Source organism: Phyllostomus discolor, chromosome 5 (genome assembly GCF_004126475.2).
Source record: "Phyllostomus discolor isolate MPI-MPIP mPhyDis1 chromosome 5, mPhyDis1.pri.v3, whole genome shotgun sequence".
In the NCBI taxonomy this organism is placed as follows: Eukaryota; Metazoa; Chordata; class Mammalia; order Chiroptera; family Phyllostomidae; genus Phyllostomus; species Phyllostomus discolor.
The window spans coordinates 15,600,199-15,617,918 of record NC_040907.2 but is presented as its reverse complement, the minus strand read 5'-3'; the positions used below and the strand labels follow the sequence as shown (position 1 = coordinate 15,617,918).

Here is a 17,720-nt window from a genome sequence, read left to right as displayed (position 1 = left end):
ATTCCCCATTCCCACCTGTGACTGTGGAATCGGAATCTCTTGAGCTGGTGCCTGGGCACGTGTTGTTTTGAGCGTCCCCCCAAGGTGATTCTGTGCAGGTCTGGATACCACTAACCAGGGGCCCAGTACTCCGCTTGGCTCTGCCACCCATGTGCTGTGTGACCCCCCTCTGAGTCACTTGCCATCTCTGGGCCGCCATTCTTTCACAGGTAAAAGGGGACGAGTGAGCTGGATTTGATGCTCCTGGATGTGACCCAGCTCCCAGTGTGGCCTTCACTATTCCCACGCCCCCACCCGCCCAGGGTGGTCACCAGCACCGAGCTCCTGCTACCTGTGTCCCCACAGGTGAAAGGGAGGTGACTACTCTTTTGTCTGCACTGGCGAAGGCAGGGTGAGGCTGAGGCATCCCCTGCATCTACAGCCAACTAGGGACAAGGGGCCTCTTGGGCCCAGGGGCCTCTTGGGAGCAGTAAGGCAGAGCCCTGGGTCCACTGCAGACTCTGACTTTTTGTGAGTGACATCCAACAACTCCCCCCCACCCCCCGCTGTACATGCCTCATCTGGGTTCCTCTGACTTAGGAGAGTCGGGAACATCAGGTTGAGCCAAGGACCAGAATGCCTCTCAGTTCACTGTGGAGAAGAGGCCTGGGAAGTGAGGGGGAGGGGGGAGACGTGTGGTTCCAGCCTGCAGGTGAGGAGGAGGAGGAGACAAGGACAGGGCGGAATTCCAGACACTGGGATGGCAGGCCTGAGGGGGCCGTGGGGCCTCCTGGGGAGCTGCTGGGCCCTCGGCACTTCGTCCTCCCCCTGTCTCCGCGTCTGGGACTCTCCAGGCAGGACAAGGGGCACCTGATCCTCTCTCTGGCAAGTAGGGAAGCTGAGACCTAATGGCTGTGACTCGGCCATACCCCATGACCATGGGCAAGTCCCCTCCTCTCTCTGGACCTTGGTTCCCCAGCTGTCAAACGCACGCAGTGGCCTTAGGATGCCCGAGGGCCCTTCCACAGCTCTGGCGAGGGCCTTCGTCCTGAAGCCCCCTGAGGCTCTTCTCTGCGTCCCCTGGGGTGACCCCTCCCAGCAGGTCCCCCTCACGGCTCACCTGAACTCGTCCCCACAGGCAAAAGTGCCCTCCCCAGGAAGGGGAACCCGAGAAAACAGCCCTCGACCAGCACATGCAGGATTTAGACCCTGGAGAGACAAAGGTTTTCACTTATTCATTAATTCTGGAAAAGCTTAGTGAGGACTAGAGTGTCGAGGCTCACGCTTGGGCTCTGGAATCCAACTCCCCAGGTTCGAGCCTTGACCCCGCCTTTCACTAGCCGTGTGGCCTGGGGCAAGTCACTTCGCCTCTCTGTGACTCTGTTTCTCCATCTGTGAAAGGGGGGTGATGACTACCCGGGCCTCACGGGGCCCTGGAAAGAGTGAAGCGAGCAGCCTGCTGGCACAGATACATGTTTCCATGACCACGGGCCTGGCCTCGTGCTGGGGCCTTGGGTACCAGGGTGACTGGCCGGGTGGGGCGCTCTGCCCTGGAGGAGCACATGGGCTGGTGCGGAAAGAGATGCATGAACCGAACACCGCCCTGGGGTGTGATGCGCGTTATGGGCGGGAGAACTGGGGCTGGAGATCAAAGAGGCGCACGGACCCACCTCCGGGCAGAGAGAGTAGTTCCCTGGAGTCGTGACACTCCACTGAGTCTCGCAGGGTGAGGAGGTGACAATGGGGGAAAGTTGTCCCAGGCCGAGGGAGTGGCCTGGCGAAGGTGTGGAGGCCGTCGAGGATGAGAGGTTGCAGGCGCCCCACTACGAGGGCTGGAGGGCACCTCGCAGGGTCGGGGTGCGGGGCGGTGGCTGGGACGGTTCGGCTGCCCGGCCCAGGTTCCCTTAGCAGCAGCTGGGTGGGTAGCTGGCCGGCAGCTCCTCCCCCGAAAACACCCGGGACAAACGGAAAATGGCCTACGGCGCGAGGCAGGCCTGTCCTGTGCCTCCGGGCAGGTCTCGCCGGGCCGGGCTGACTCAGAGGTCACTGGACAGGAAGGAAGCTGCCCAGACGAGGGAGGTCAGTCACTGTGTGCTTTCCTAAGCTCTGGGCAGGGGCCAACGGCAGGGGACTCTCCTGGCTCTAGCGCTGCAAGTCTCGAGTCCCGGGCACCCCAGGATGGCCGGTCACCCTGAGTGGTGTACCTGTGGCGGCCACTTCTCTGCATCCCCTCCCCCACCAACCCCGGGGGAGGAATGGACTGACCTCCAGCCGTCCCGCGACCACTATGGCACTTGCCTGGCGCCACCCCTGCCGGGCCCTTTGATGGCGGCTCCTGAGGCCACCCCTCACACGCCCGTCTCCCCAGACCACCCTGCCTGTCCAAAGTGCCCCCCAGGCTGGAAGGGCATTCCTGAGAGCCCCCCACCAGCCACAGGGTCTGGGCGGGCATGGGCCGGCCCCACACAGTGGGGCTGTGTGTCTGGGCCTCACCGCACCCACTACGGCCAGCGGCCCCACTGGTCACATAGAGGGCCCATTGACAGCGCGGCCTTGAGGTGGCCGCATCAAAGCTGAGGCTTGCTCCGTTACCTGAGGGGGTGGGGAGCTTGCAGGGCGGGCGGGGGCCAGGAGACGGATGACCCTGAGCAACTAACAGCCTGAAAGCTTGACCTTCCAGAGGGCTCTGAGAGGCAGGGAGATGGTGCCGTGTCCTGACTCCCGTGCCAGTCCAGACCTCTCCATCGATGGGGTGACTGAGGGGGCCGGGCCCAAGGTTCAGGGGGCAGCTGAAACACCAGCTCTTGCTCCAGTCTCCTGGGGAGGCCCCGTCTGCAGACCCGTCCTCATGAGCACCGCCCGGAGTGGCTGGCGAGTCTCGTCCAAACTTTGAGACTGAATTCGATCCCCGCTCTGCCAGGAGTCTCCCCAGGACCACCTGCGGCCACCAGGGAGCCCGGGCCCTCTCTGAGCTTCAGTCCCAGGGCCAGCCTGGGTCTCAGCCAGTCGTCCCCACCTTAGTGCTGAGTGCCTGTCTTCCTTGGTGAGCACAAAGGGAGGGAAGGCGGGCGTTAGCCCCGGGGGGATTCGGAACCCCGGCCTCCATCACCAGCCTTGAAACCACGGCTGCTGGAGGAGGCACCTGCACACGGCGGCGGGGCTTAGGAACTGTGGGACCGGGGCTGGGAGTGAGGCTCAGGGGCACCCAGGCAGTCACAAGAGTCAGGAACGGTGAGCAAGTTCAGGAGAGGCGCTGAGTCCCAGACAGGGGTGTGGTCTTGTATGAGGTCGAAATCAGCAGCAGGAAAACTGACTTTCCTCGGCTCCCTGACGCCAGCCCTCTGCTGTGCACGTGGTTGAGGACTCAGACCAGATTTAAGCTGTTTGTACCTGGGTCGCCCAACATGTTAACTCACCCCTTTGAGTCTGTTCCTGCCTCTGTAAGATGAGGCTAGGGGCACTGACCTCAAAGGGCACTTGCACGGAGTGGACACGGCCTGCCCTGAGGCCCCAAGCATGGCACCTCATACGCAGTGAGCACGCACGGGGCACGGTTAGCGCCTCCAGGCCACTCAGCGTGTCTCCGGTTCGATTACTCGCCACCTGGCAGATGTCCCCTCGTCTCAGCCCCTGCTCCCTCTCCGACACTGTCAGGGCCCTTTTCAGTGGCTTTCGGAAATGGGGGCAAGGAAGGGGGCGCTCTTTGGAAAGGAGGCCACATGAACTGCCATGCTGAGACCCAGGCCCTATCCCTTCCTCGCTGTGTGGCTTTAGACAGAGTGCTTCCCTTCCCAGAGCTCAGTCTCCTCATCTGTTAAATGGGGAGAACAAACAGTACCCACCTCGAGCCTTGCTGGGTGGATTTAATGCGATAGTGTACATCATGCGCTTACTACAGGGCCTGACCCAGAGGCCAGCCCTTCGTAAATTCTATATTTACTCTTCAATAATTACTATTTCACGTTCTCCCTCCTTGGGGCAAAAGAGGCCCTCTGACTGCAAGCAGAATGGGGAAGGCGAGAAACCTGCCCCCCTCCTCCCAAGGCCCAGCCCCTCTGGGAGCCTCCCAGGTCCTCCCCCTGCTCCCCTGCAGGCCTTGGAGAGGCCACCCCGTCCTCCTGCACCCCTCGCCTCCCACTTGTCAGGAGGGCAGCCCCGCGGAGCAGGGGCCGTTTCTTACTGAGTGGATGGAGGAAAGGGGGGAATGAATGGACAGACAAATGAATGGACCAACAAACCAGCGACTAACCAGCCCCAGAAGTTTCTCGCTTCTCCCCTCACTTCCCCCTTGGCCGTCTGGCTCGCTCTTTGAAACGCTTGCTGGTGAGAGCCTGCGCTCTCACGTCCCAGCGTCCAATCGGTGCAGCAGCGTGAAGGTTTAGGTTCCTCTTTGGGGTTTTCTTGTGCGTCTGGGAAAAGTGTTTTTGGCAAAAGGTTCAGACGTATGTGTGGGCGGAAAGAGCAGACGCCATAACGTATGATTTGCAGAGGTGACCAAAGCCAGCCCCCCCCCAAAACATCCTTCGCTGCAACGCGGTGACTAAAATACCACCGCGAGCACGCAGTCCCTTTGGACTGAAGCACGGCACGTCGGGGCTTTTTAAACACGCAGGGCCTTCCTCCTCATGCCCACTTCACTGTCTCTGAGCTCGCCTGGGCTGCTCTCGCTTGTCCACAAGGGGAAGGCGGCCAGGATGAAGGGAAGGAGAGGTCGGGGCGCTTGAATGTACGAGAGGGTGAGATATAAAGGGTGCCAAGAGGGTCGTGCCCCCGCCCCCAACTCAACTCACCTGGGTGCCCAGTGGCTGAGGACCGACACTCCGGGGCACCAGGGAGTGTCCCCTCCCTGAGGGTGTTCCGGCAGCCCCCTCAGGGAACCTGAGCTCTGCCCCTGCTCCACGGAGAAAGCAGGGGCAGGAGGCTAGGCCTTCTCCCTCCCCGTGGAGGGGGCGGGAGCAGGGGTTTGGACCTGTCTTCCCGCCCCGGGGGGGAAGTGGGACAGGAGGCTAGAGCTGCTGACCCCCCCCCCCGGAGCTCTGCGGCCTCACGTCTTAGGAAGACGTGTCGAGTCCAGAATGGCTGGAGTACGGAGGAGGCCTGTGTTAGGGCGGTGAGGCCCAGAAGAGCCTGGTCCTCCTCTACAAGCAGCCACATCCCTTCCCCGGGGGGAGGAACAACGCCACCTTAGAAAAAAGACGGGAAGGAAAACACTACAATGTCGTAGTTAGTGCTGCACGGTGCATTAATGCCTGATTTCTAATTCTCCTGGTAATTGTGTGTTTTCCAAGCCTGTACATGCCAACCATGTATGCCTTGTAGATTTAGGGGGGAAACTTTTATTTTTCAAAGAAAGGAAGAGGATGAGGCAGCCCCACCCTCCCAGGATCAGGTGAGCTGGGCCTGCTGTCCGGCCGGCCTGCAGCCGGGAGTGGGCCCCTTCCGGTCCAGCCGAGGCCCTCTGGCCACCCCTCCTCTCTCTTCCTCTTCCCAAGTCGTGGTGTCCGCCATCTCACTCCCTGGCCCCACCCTATCGGGCTGTGGAGCGAGGGTCTGCCTGGGGCTAGGCAGAGCTGTGCATACAGCAGGTGCTCAGGGAATGCACGTGGCTCCCCCTGTGGTCGAAACCTAGAGATGGTCTCCCCGGAAAGCGTGGGTCTCCCTGGATCCTCACATTCCCGGTGCTCAAGGTCTGGGGTGTGATACAGGCCAGCTGGTGCTGCTGATCATTCAACAGACATTTATGGAGCACCGACTGCATGCCACGTGCTGCTCTACCCACTGGGGAGTCAGGAGCAAACAAAATGGACAAAGAGCCGCCCTCCTGGAGCTGAGGTTCTGGGGCCGTGTGGCGGGGAGTGCACCTCAGGAAAGCGCCCCCGTGAGAGAGGCCGGCAGCCCTGCGGCTCGTGCCCTTCCTGTCGATGCAGAATCTGAGCTTTCTGGGACTCCTGCAGACGGTCCCGTCACTCCCTGAAATCCTCATCACAGCTCTGCGTGCCAGGCGTCACCACCTCCACTGCAGCAAGGAAATGACAAATGGACTCAGAGTGATGGGGCGACCTGCTGACACCATCGTTTAAGGGGAGAAAAGGCAATGAGGAAGGGAGCGGGGAACCACATTTGTTGATGGCTTACCAGGCACTGCGGTGGCTCCTTGACAAGCATGTCTCATTTCACTAAATCTCTCAATAATCTACATAGTAGGTGTTATTGTGAACATCCTCATCTTATAGTCGGGGAAACTGAGGCTCAGCAAAGGGAGGTAACTCATGCAGCTAATAACAGGCAAAGCCCAGACTCACGCCAGGGTCTGTCTGACATCCAAGCCAGCCCAGCAAAACTCTCCCTTCTACCTGGCAGGCATCTAATCTTCCTTAAGGTCCAGACTCACTACCTCCATGGAGCCCTCCCTGATTCCTCCAGGCAAGGTGACTCATATCCTCCTGGATGCCACCAAAGCACCTTCAGATCCTTCTTAAATAATTCCAGAAGTCTTCCCCAAAAGGGTGGAAACTGACATGGCTCTAGAATAGCTCCAGCAGAGAAGTAAGAAGCACTGGTGGTCCAGACAGACTGATGAACGGCATGGCGGGGGTCCGGAAGAGGTTTGGGGAGGCGGTGGGCCAGGCCTGGAGGTAGGGCATGGCCTTCGGGGATTGGGGATCCAGGCAGGCTCCGAGCTGGGCAGTGGTGTGGAGCCGAGACTCCCACGGTGCACTCTGCCACTCGGTAAAACAGGCCAGTGTAGACGTGCACCTCAAGCGCATGTCCGTGTGTGGACGGAGACCACAGGGGCCCTCCTACACCTGCTCGAAAACCCTGTTTTTACCACTCTCTAGATACGCATCCGGAGCGCATCGTCCTCGGGCACGTACAGTGCCCCGTGGATGACCATGTCCATGGTCTGACCAGGACCAGAGCAGAGGGGCAGAGCAGTCAAAACGAGACCCGTCCCAGGGAGAATCCCAGAACAGCGCTCGTGACACAGTTGGCAGGGCCTGGCACAAAAGACAAATGCAGGGCCCCTTGTTAAAAACCACTAAGGATTTCAGGACATTAAACATCACATCAAGCGCGGGGCCCTTCTAAGCAGGGACCCCTGGGCGGTGCACGGCCTGGGTGCCCAGGAAGCAGCCCTGCCTGCCTGGGCTGGAAGCCAGACTCCGCCCGCTCTTCCTCCTTAGCCCTTTATGTCTTTGACTCGTGCAGGTCCTGTTCTTCATGGGTCCACAATTTTAAACATAATAACGATAACTTAAGCCTTGGGCGCGATCTGACCTTGAAGACTTTAGAAAAGCTAGAACCTTAGGGAGAACACGAACCCGCAATATCCCCCCCACACCTGCAGTTGAGTCGGAGCTCACCTGAAGGACCTGGGGAAATGCAGAGCTGAAGCCTGGTACCCCGGCGCCAGGGGACACCGCTGTCATTCAGCGTGTTTCCTTCCAGACTATTTCCCCGAGGGTCTGTTTTTTTGCCTGTGGAGACTCCTGGGGCTCCGTGGGGGAGACCACACACAGACTTACGGCTCACCCAGGAACCTCAGCGAGAATGTCGGTGATCACTGTACGCCTGTGTCGGGTCGGGTCTAGCAAGAGCGGAGAGCAGCCCGCCCCACAGAACTGTCCGCGATGATGGAAACATGTTACGTCCACACCGTCCAACGCTGTAGCCACTCTCTGCGTGCGAATACCCAGTGCTTGCGTGTGCCGGCGCAGGGCCGCGGCGTAGGCACCTGAGGGACTGAATTTTCCATCAGTTCGTTTTAATTATTTTAACGGAAACAGCCACCCAGGCTAATGGCTACCTCGTTGAACCACGCGGATCCGGAAGGGCACTTGTCCAACGGTCAACCCAGGCTATCTCTTGGGATGAGATTATGGAGTTTCTCGTTTTCCAACTCAGAAGGTTTGAAAAGTCTTATATATCACAAGAATGGATGCTTTTAGCCATCAGAAAAAAAGCTCCTGAAGTTTTTAAGTTTTTAACACAGTCAATGTTATAGGGGGGAGGGATGCTTCAGATTTTTAAAAGCACATCACCGGGGAAGATTGATTGTGGCACAATGGGATCTATTTTTATTTTCCCTGTTAATGTCCAGAAGAAAGAATGTGGGGTTTAGAATCAGAAGCTGTGGGTCTGTCTCCCGGATCTGCCACTTACCGGCTGTGTGGCCACTTAACCTCCGTGGACCTCGGTTTCCTCATCTGGAAGATGGGAGTATTGACGTTGCTGACCTCCCCGGCGGCGGCAGGGAACGGATCAGACAGCGAAGGCGAGAACCCGGGGCCACCGCGGAGCGAAGGAAGCACTGGTTACGGGAGATGACTTCTGCGGAGGGAAACCGCTTATCTCTGCGGGGGGGTGGGGGGGTGCTCGCAGCGCTCACTCTGGTCTGCATTTCCTAGAAACAAGGAAACCAGGGGCATCTCTCCCAGCGTGGGTTTGGCAGCGCCATCAGGTGCTGAGCGGAAACGCGGGGGGCTCGGTGGCCAGACAAGGACGGGAATGGCTGTATCCAACACCGTTCGACAGAGTGTGCTGCGGCAGCACTTTCCAGAGCCTTTGCTACGCTAGTGCACATCGGCCTGTCCTCCCCGGAGCTGTGCGCGCTCTCCGGCTCCCTGGGGCTGGAGGCCGGTCACTTCGGGAAAAGCTGTGCCATTCACCGCGGCCGTGGGGGCAGAGAAGGATCTTTTCAAGGACCTAAGAGGTCGTCTGAGACTTGAAAGGAAAGTTTTTTAGGTCCTAAATACAAAAAGGACAAAATTGGAATTAGTAAATGCATCATTGTGTAGAACAGTGATTTTCAAACCTTTTTCACTTCATGGCACAAGTAAACTAATTTACGTGTAGTACGTGTAAACTAATCGCTACAATTCTGTGGCACACCAAAAATTATTTATGTTTTTCGCCGACCTGACCAAAAACAATAGGTATAATTTTTGGTCCACTCACATGGGACGACTATTATCGTGTTGGCCGTTGTCATTTTTTATTTGACAATTGAAGGGAAAAGAAGCCAGTGACCCTGAATAAATAGCCAGGTAGTGCATGTTTTAACAATTCTTGCAGCAAACTGTTTGGAGACAGCTGCCTAGAAGACATAAATAATGACAACTGAACTCTGAAATAGTTACTGTATTAACAGCAAACGCTCACATAGTGCTCACTAACCCCAGGTGCTAAGGGCTCGCTGGTTTTGGTCATTTCGTCTTCACAGCCCCAAAGGCCAGCGGCCATTATGAAGCCCATTTCACAGATGAGGAAACTGAAGTCCAGAGAAGTTAAACCCCCATCCGAGGTCACCCAGCTGGGGTTCAAACCCCAGTAGCCTGTATCCGGCGCCGGTGTGCCTCGCCACGGCACAGGACCTGATCGAGTTACAGTTAACTGAGGTTCCCCTGGATCAAGGAACACCCCTTGGCTCCCACCGGCCCCCTTCCCTGGGAGGAAGTGGTGCTTCCATGAGCCTGGCCGATCAGAACCGGGTTTCTCATCGGAAAAGTGGACCAGCGATCACTGAGCGACAGGGGAGGGGAGATTAGCACAACGCCGTGCCTGGCCCACTCCGCAGGCACTTGGTGTGTGGGGGTCCTCTCCTTCGCCAGAGCACAGCTGGGGAGACTGAGACACAGAGAGGAGGGCGCCATCAGAGCTGAGTTTGGCGGGCACCCCAAGGAGCCCAGCAAAAACCCCGTGGCTGGCCCAGGTCCACAGCAAAGGGCTTCTTTCTCACGGGCAGGGGCCCGTGGTATCCTCCTCACAACAGCACTTGGGTGGGGGCCTTTGCCCGTGGGCCCCTCTCCCCGAGCCCCCCAGGTCTCCCAGGGGCCCCTCCCCGCTGGTGCAGGCTCCGTGTGCTCTGGCACTGTGCCCCAGGCCTACTGCCTCGGGCGTCCTGCTGAGGCCCCTTGGAATTCCCTTCCCAGGTCCCCCGTGTGTGATGAGGGACATGCACCCAGACATCCCTCTGCCCCTGCTCGTGGGCCCTCGGGCCTGCCTACCCGGCGTCGCCTCTGAAATCAGCCGTGTGCCAGCATCGCGCTGGGGACTGTATATACACCACTGCTAACTCCCACAACCCCACGGTCAGTATTTTGTCCCTGTTTTGCAGAAAAAGAAAGGGAAACCCAGAGAAGGGAAGCCACTCGCCAAAGTTCATGTGGCTCGTAAGTGGTGCAGCTGGGATTCGAACCCAGGCTCTGCTCACCACTGCCACAGGGTCCCCCAGCTCCTGAATGCATGTGCTTGACTGCATACCACACACCCTCCCTGCACCCCTGCAGGCTGGGAGTTGGGTGGCTGACCCTCCTGTCTGAGCTGGGTGCCCCTCTCAGGCTGCAACCCAGAGGGTGTCACAGGGCTTCCAGCTCGGAAGGGGGCCCCACACATGGGTTTAATGCTCTGCGGCTGCTATCTTGAAATTCTTAATAATTGTATCATTTGATCGGCGTTTTGTAAGTGAAGTGCGATGCAACAGTGCCCTCACCCCCACCGCGGGCAGGGCCTGGGCCGGAGTATGGGTTTGGGGAAGACAGGAGCTTGTGACCCATACACCAAGTTTGGGGCAGGACCCCAGGTGTCTGTGAGGGTCTGCACTCCCCCCACAAGCATCCCCAGGCCCAGGAAAGTGTGACATCAAATAGCAAATACGGCACACCATGACAGGTCTAGAAACTGTGGAAGAAAGCAACATGCTTTTTTCCTTCTTTTTGAGCAGAGGCCCTGTATTTTCATTTCGCATGGGGTGCCATAAAGCAGGTAGCTGGCCTTGGCCGAGGATGGGGGAGAACACTCAGGGCCCCCCAGATATGGTGCAGGTGGGGAGGGAGCCCAGCCAGACCCGCCGTGCTGCTTTTTCCCAAGTGAGTGGAAGGAGTCGCAGTTCCTCGGGTGTCCTCCGGCGTCTGGGGCCTTGTCAGGAAGAGGAGCCCCGGTTGAGGACCTGGGCACGTGGAAGCCCCCCAGTGGCTGCCCTGAGCTCAGCAGTGCTGCCTGGGGCTGCTGGGAGGCGCGCACCAGCTCACACTCCCAGGGCAGTCCTGGGCGGGGGCTCGTTTGGCCAAGTTCAAGAGGGGGTCTGAGCTTCCAAGTCCACCCCAGCCAGGCCAGGCCCCAGGCCACTCCCGGCCGCAGCCAAGCCCCTGCCCCGGGGAGTCCAGGCCCAGAGTAATGGGCCTGAGGTGTGGGCTGACGGGCTGCCTGCCCACGTGTACAATGGACCTGGTGAGGTGCATCACCTGACCGTGGCTTTCAGGTACATCGTGGCCGATGAAAAGCTCGCAGAGGCTCCTGCTGAGTGGGGGAGGTAGGATCATAGCCCCCTCAGCCACTGGACTTGGGATCAAGCTGTGGTCAAGGTTGGCCTTGGTTTGTGGCCATATAGGGGCTGAAGCTGGCCTTGTCTGTCTTGTTCAGGGTCGAGTACCCAGGGCTGACCTAGATCTGACTCACAGGCGGTGCTTGGTAGGTACTACAGGAGGAATGGATGTGAGAACACAGTTTGCCCGGGGATTGAGACCTGGACCCTGAGAGGAGCTGTACGTGCAAATCAGCCAGATCTGGTTTCGAATCTTGACTCTGCCACTTACTCCTCCCGGGAGATAGTCCACCTCCCTTTCATGCGGTTTCCTCATCTGTACAATGGGGAGAATAACAGTATAGAGAATTAAGTAGGGCAATATTTAAAGCTCTTCACTCTGCCAGCAGCCCGTATGAAATGTTTAATATGATTGTATAAGACCCCAAAGACCCCTATCCCCTCAAAGATGCTCACTCTGGCTCCGTGATTTTAGGCTTCAGCATTTCTTAAGTGATTTTCTGTAGTTCCAAGTGATTTTCACTGTGCTTATATTACTTGTATCAAGTGTGTGTGTGTGTGTGTGTGTGTGTGTGTGTGACTCAATAACTGTCATTTATGAACTGTATTGTTTTAAATGGACAGCAAATGAAAGGAGGCTGCCCTGGCTGGGGTGGCTCGGTGGATTGAGCACCAGCCTGTGGACCGAAGGGTTGCTGGTTCGATTCCCAGTCAGGGCACGTGCCTGGGTTTGGGGCCAGGTCCCCAGTTGGGGGCGTGCAAGAGGCAACTGATGGATGTTTCTCTCACACATCAATGTTTCCCTCCCTCTCTTTCTCCCTCCTCTCCCTCTATAAATAAATAAAAAAACATATTTTTTAAAAAAAGGAAGCAAGTCAGAGTCAGTTCCCCTCAAGCATTCACAGAGGTCATGGCTTCCTAGAGGCCCTCACAGCATTTGTGCCTGTGCCCTCCCGACATGCACCCCTCCCCTGCATGCACCTTCCCACGTGTGCCCCTCCCCCCGCGCACCCCACCTTCAGGTTAGACCAGCACCAGCAGCAGAGAGGGCCTGGGTAGAGACCGTGGGTGTGGAGGGGCTTCTGCCACAAGCTGTCCCACCTCCACCTTGCACCCACCGCGCCCCCATGCTCCACCCACCGCCACCCCACACGTGCACACACATACTCACAGAGGATCACACACCTCCGAGGCCGCGCCCACCGTGGCAGACAGCCAACTTTTCAGGAACCTCTGCCTGTGGGGACCAAGGGACACCTGGTGGTGTGGTCTGAGGGAGGCCGCAGGGGGAAGCTGCTTTTTCCTATCCACTGTCCCCACTTCTCTGCTCAGGAAGCCCCTCTCCTTCCTGGGGGTCCCCAGACACGTTCTACTGGCCGCTGTCCATGGGGCCGGTGCTCCTGGAGGAAACCCAGGACTGATGGGACAGAACGGAGGCCCTGGCCCGGAGCAGGTCTCCTATCTGGGAGAGGCCTCACTGATGCCCAGAGGGGCCGCATCGCCTGGTAGGTGGCGAGACTGGGGCTGGGAGGGGCAGGGTCCCCTCAGGAAGGCAGAGGCAGACCTAGAGGTGGCAGCGAGGACGGCAGGCCTGGTCAGACCTCTCTGGGCTTTGGTTTCCTCCCCCATCACCCTTGGGCCAGTCAGGAGCCTTCCAGCTCCAACAGTCGGGTATGCTGGCAGCTCTGGAAGGCTCTGGAGAGCTCCAGTGCAGGCCACACAGCTCCCCGGCTGGCAGGGGAGAGAGGATGCAAATAGGAGGGGTCCCCAGGGGCCCGGGTTAACCCCTTAAACTCATTTCTGGCCTCGCCTTCCTGTGGGGTCAGTTAAAAAATAGCCTCCCATCTGTAGGGGCTCAGGGGGCCAGCTCCATCTGCAGATGTCAGGTCCTCGCAGCACAGCCTGGGACCCAGACCGGCCTGCTCCAACCCCCCGAAGACCAGGCGTGGCTGCCTGTGACGAATCGACCTGCATGACAGGGTCCTTTCTCCTTTTGACTCAGCACTCAGCACCCCTACCGCTCCTCTTTCTTTTTTAAAGATTTTACTTATTTATCTTTAGAGAAAGGGAGGGAGAAAGAGAGGGAGAGAAATGTCATTGTGTGGTTGCCTCTCATGCACCCTCTACTGGGGACCAGGCCTACAACCCAGGCATGTGCCCTGACTGGGAATCGAACCAGCGACCCTTTGGCCCACCCGAGTGGCCACTGCCTGAGCCCCAGTCTCCCACGTGACAGGGGGAGAAAGCGAGGCGCAGTGACCTCCCAGGACATGTGTGGAGTCAGGACGGGGGTGGGATCTGGCCACCCAGCGTTTAGGCCAAAGCTCAGTCTTTGCTTCCTGGTGACACAGGGACGGTGTCCATCCACCCCAGGTGGCAGGCAGCAGGTGTAGCGGAGCAAGGTCTTTGCGTCCCTCAGTTACAAGGCCCACAGCTCTGTGATCCACGCAGGCAGAGTCCGTGGTCTGCAGCCCAGGGGGGTCGGCAGCCCTCAGAGGACCGAGAGTGATTTCGAGGCGCACCGAGATGCACGGGGTCTGGTCCGAGGGGAGCTCAGCCCGTGAGTCACTAAGAAGTGTGCGGTCCACACAGGGCTGCGGTCATGCGTGCCCTCTGTCCGTGGCCATCTCTGAGGCAGTTTTGGTTGGAACCGAGCATCTGACACGGAAACCAGGAGCCTGAGACCATAAGGTGAACAATGGCTGAGTAGATGGGTGTTTGCGGCAGAAATGCAACCGGTGAGGTCTTGGATATGAATGGGGCTTTTCTCCAGAGGAGGGCAAACAAGCTTATGGGTTTCCTGCCAAGCCCAGAGGCCAAGGCCGCGGGTGGGAGTGGGCTGAAGAGCCCAGCAGTGCCCACACTGGGCGCCCCCAGAACTCGTCCTGAGGGAGGGAGGAATCGGGGATGTGACTAAGACGTCCACACCAGGGTACTCCTGGCGGCGTTTTCATAACTGAACTCCAGAAAGGGCCAGCCTCAGGGGGACCTCAGGGGGAAACCCTAAAGGGCCAACCTCAGGGGGACACCACAGTGGTCCTGCTGGTGCGGTGGGGGTTGGGGGTTCCACACCCCCATCCCCACCATGCCCAACCAGCACAGCTGCACCCCCTGCCCTCAGGAAGAAAGTTAATGACGTGGGGAAATGCACATTAGATGTTAGTGAGTTTCAAAAGCAGGTTCAAAGCACGCACTATATGTCCCCAACATTGTAAAGGAAGGAAGGGAGGGAGGGAGGAGGGAAGGGAGAGAAGAAATTAAATCTATACATACAGTGAGAATACCAGAAGGCTAAACACCAAAATGTTAACAATTGTTCTGGGTGGCAGGAGTATGGGTGGTTTTAATTTTCTTCTTCCTAATTTTATTATTTTCTAATTTTTCTTTAATGAATATGTATTATTCTTCCTTAAAGATTTTACTTATTTATCTTTAGAGAAAGGGAGGGAGAAAGAGAGGAAGAGAAACATTCATATGTGGTTGCCTCTCATGCACCCCCTACTGGGGACCTGGCCTACAACCCAGGCATGTGCCCTGACTGGGAGTCGAACCAGCGACTCTTTGGCTCGCAGGCTGGAGCTCAAGCCACTGAGCCACACCAGCCAGGGCTGAATGTGTATTATTCTTATAATCAGAAAAAAAAGTGTTTTTTTTTCAAGAGATGGGAAATGGGAGGTTAGAGATTGTTCTTCCCCTTTCACAGACTCTAAAACCGAAGCCCAGCGTGGGAAAGATGTCCATTCATTCACTTGCTCATTCATTCATTTATTCATCCTTAAACGCTTCTGGAAGCCCCACCCCCGGCCCACCCAGAGCCAGGCTTAATTCTAAGTTCTGTGGCCAAAGAGCTGGAAGTGACCCATCTCTGGCCACAGGGACGTCACAGTCTAGGGGAGTGAAGGACACAGCAGCAAATCCTCAAAGTGCACTCCAACAAGGGGCCACGGGGGGCCGGCTCCTCCTGGGAGTGTCAGAGACGGTCTCATGACAAAGGGAAATTAGGGCAGGGCTTCAGTGTACGAGCAAGAGTTCTGCAGCCAGAGAGTGGGGGACAGCACCCCTTGCAAAGGTGTCATGAGCTATGAGAAAGAAAGCACCGGATGTGTTTGGGGAAATGTGTTAGGAGATAAAGCTAGACTGTTCTGTGAACCGGGTTCTTTAGATGCCTTGAATGACTTAGCTGTGTCCATTAATGCTTGTGTGACTCTGAGCACGTCACTCAACCTCCTGGGCCTCAGTTTCCCCATCTGGGAAATGGGTAAATGACCTCATTGGGCTCCTGCAAGAACTGAGTGCATGAAAAGTTGTAATGCACTCAGAACAGTGCCTGGTAGGCAAGAAGGGCTCTGAAGCTGTTTGCTGTTATTATCTGCTCTTATTTACACTTACACCTGCAGGCACTCTGGAAGCCAAAATGATTTTTAAGCTAGAAATGATGGTCATTCATTCATTCACTCATTTCACTCATCCCACAGATATTCAGTGAGATCCCAGAGTGAACCCGAGCACATTTTTAGGCACCAGGGAGAGAGCTGCAGGACACAATACAGGGCACGCAAATTGCCTGAATTTCACACAAACCATGAATACTTCCAACATTTGGAACAATATTATAATTTAAAAACATGCTTTCTGGTTATCTGAAATTCAATTTAACTGGGTGTTTTGTATTTTTATTTAGTAAATCTGGCAACTCTCACTGGGAATGCAATGCCAAATGAACACACAAAAACCCTGCCCTCCCTCCAGGGAGGAGGGAGAACGATTCAGAGGCGAGGGAGCAGCTTCCCAGGCGGTGATAAGTGCACCGAAGAAGGATAAACCAGGGAAGGGGCGTGCATCCGTTTCCTATCGCTACTGCAACAGACCACCACGCTCAATACAACACAATGTATTCGTCTTACAGTTCGGGGGGTCGGAGGTCCTCCATGAGCCTCTCTGGGCTAAGAGCAGGGTGTTGATAGGACTGTGTTTTGGGAGGTCCTGGGAGAACCCGTGTCCTCTCCTTGTCCAGCCTCTAAAGGCCACCCACTCTCCTTGGCTGGTGGCCTCTCCTCTGCCCTCGCAGCAACGCCGGGTCGGGTCCTGCTGTCTCTCTGCCTCTTCTACCCGTTTCCCACATCACGTCTCCCTCTGACTGTCCTGCGTGCCTGCTCTCCCACGTGTAAGGACCCCCGGGATACACTGGGCCCACCGGGCCATCCGGAATAACCTCCCCATCTAAAAGTCCGTAACCTTCACCTGCAAAGTCCCGTTTGCCATGTATGGCGGCATACTCACAGGTTTCCGGGGTCAGGGTGTGGACGTCCCTGGGGGCCGCTACTCCCTCCGACCATAGTGGCTCAGGGAAGGTGTCTCACAGTGGGTGCAGGGATCCGCACGAGGCGGGGAGTGGAGCCGTGCAGGCGGAGGTTCAGGACGGGGTGTCCAGCCAGGGCGGGACTGGTGTGTCAGGGACCAGGGAGGAGTCCGGTGTGGCAACAGCGGAATGGGGGACGGGGAGAACGGAAGGAGATGGGGACAGAGAGACCCCTGTAGGGCTAACTGGAGGGAAGAATTGGCAATGCCCTTCCCCACTCCTGGCTCCCAGCTGCCCCCAGCCCCTGCCCCCAGCCCCCTCCGGTCCTGCTGAGCTGACGCCCACTCCAAGAGGAGGGGAACAGGGTTTCCCCACCCCAGGAGGGATTCAGATCAGATGTGTAGAAGGACTTCTGGCAGGAAACTGTTGATTACGGACCAGAAAGACTGGTAACACGTAGCAGACCAGGTCTTCCCTGGGGGCCAGGGGGGCCAGTGCCCTCGGGGACCTCGCATTCAGGGACTGGCCAAGCTCCTGACATGACCTGGAGGAGTGGCGGGTCCTGGCATGGGGCTGCCCTTGGCTCCTGGTCCTCCTGTGACCTCAAGAAGCCATGTCCTCTCCCCAGACCTGTTTCTCCAGCACGAGGGAGCTAGACTCGAGGCCCCTCAGGGTCCTCTCAGCACTGACCACGGTGCCCCCCACCCTCCAAGACTCTCTGATCTAGGCATCGGGTATTCTAGACAAAACCTTGCCTCTGTGTGACCTCAGGCAGGTTGCTCCACCCTGCCGAGCCTCAGTTTCCCCATCTGTAAGTGGAGATGACCATAGAACCCCAGTCCTAGGGTGGAGTGAGGCTGAAGGGTGCGGAGCCCCAGGGTGCTCCGGGCTGGGCCTGGCACCTGGCGAGCGCTCCAGCGCAGGCTCCGACGACAAAGGCTCAACCATCCTTGGAGCCAGGCCCGCAGTCCCCAGTCTCCAGGAGGCTGATGTTTGCTGGCTGTGAGATTCCAAGTCCCCAGTCCCCCCACTGCCAGCATGCCCCCGACGCCCTGGCCTCCCCCACGTGCTGGGTGGCAGGCCTGCCCCAGAACCACATGAAAAGCCATTCCCCCAGGG

At 57.8% G+C, this 17,720-nt stretch overlaps 1 protein-coding gene across 1 annotated transcript in view; it reads left to right on the top strand.

Moving 5' to 3' along the window:
* RUNX3 (RUNX family transcription factor 3) overlaps positions 1-17,720 on the top strand; it is a 60,804-nt gene that overhangs the window by 3,141 nt on the left and 39,943 nt on the right. The gene's annotated exons all lie outside the window — the stretch shown is intronic.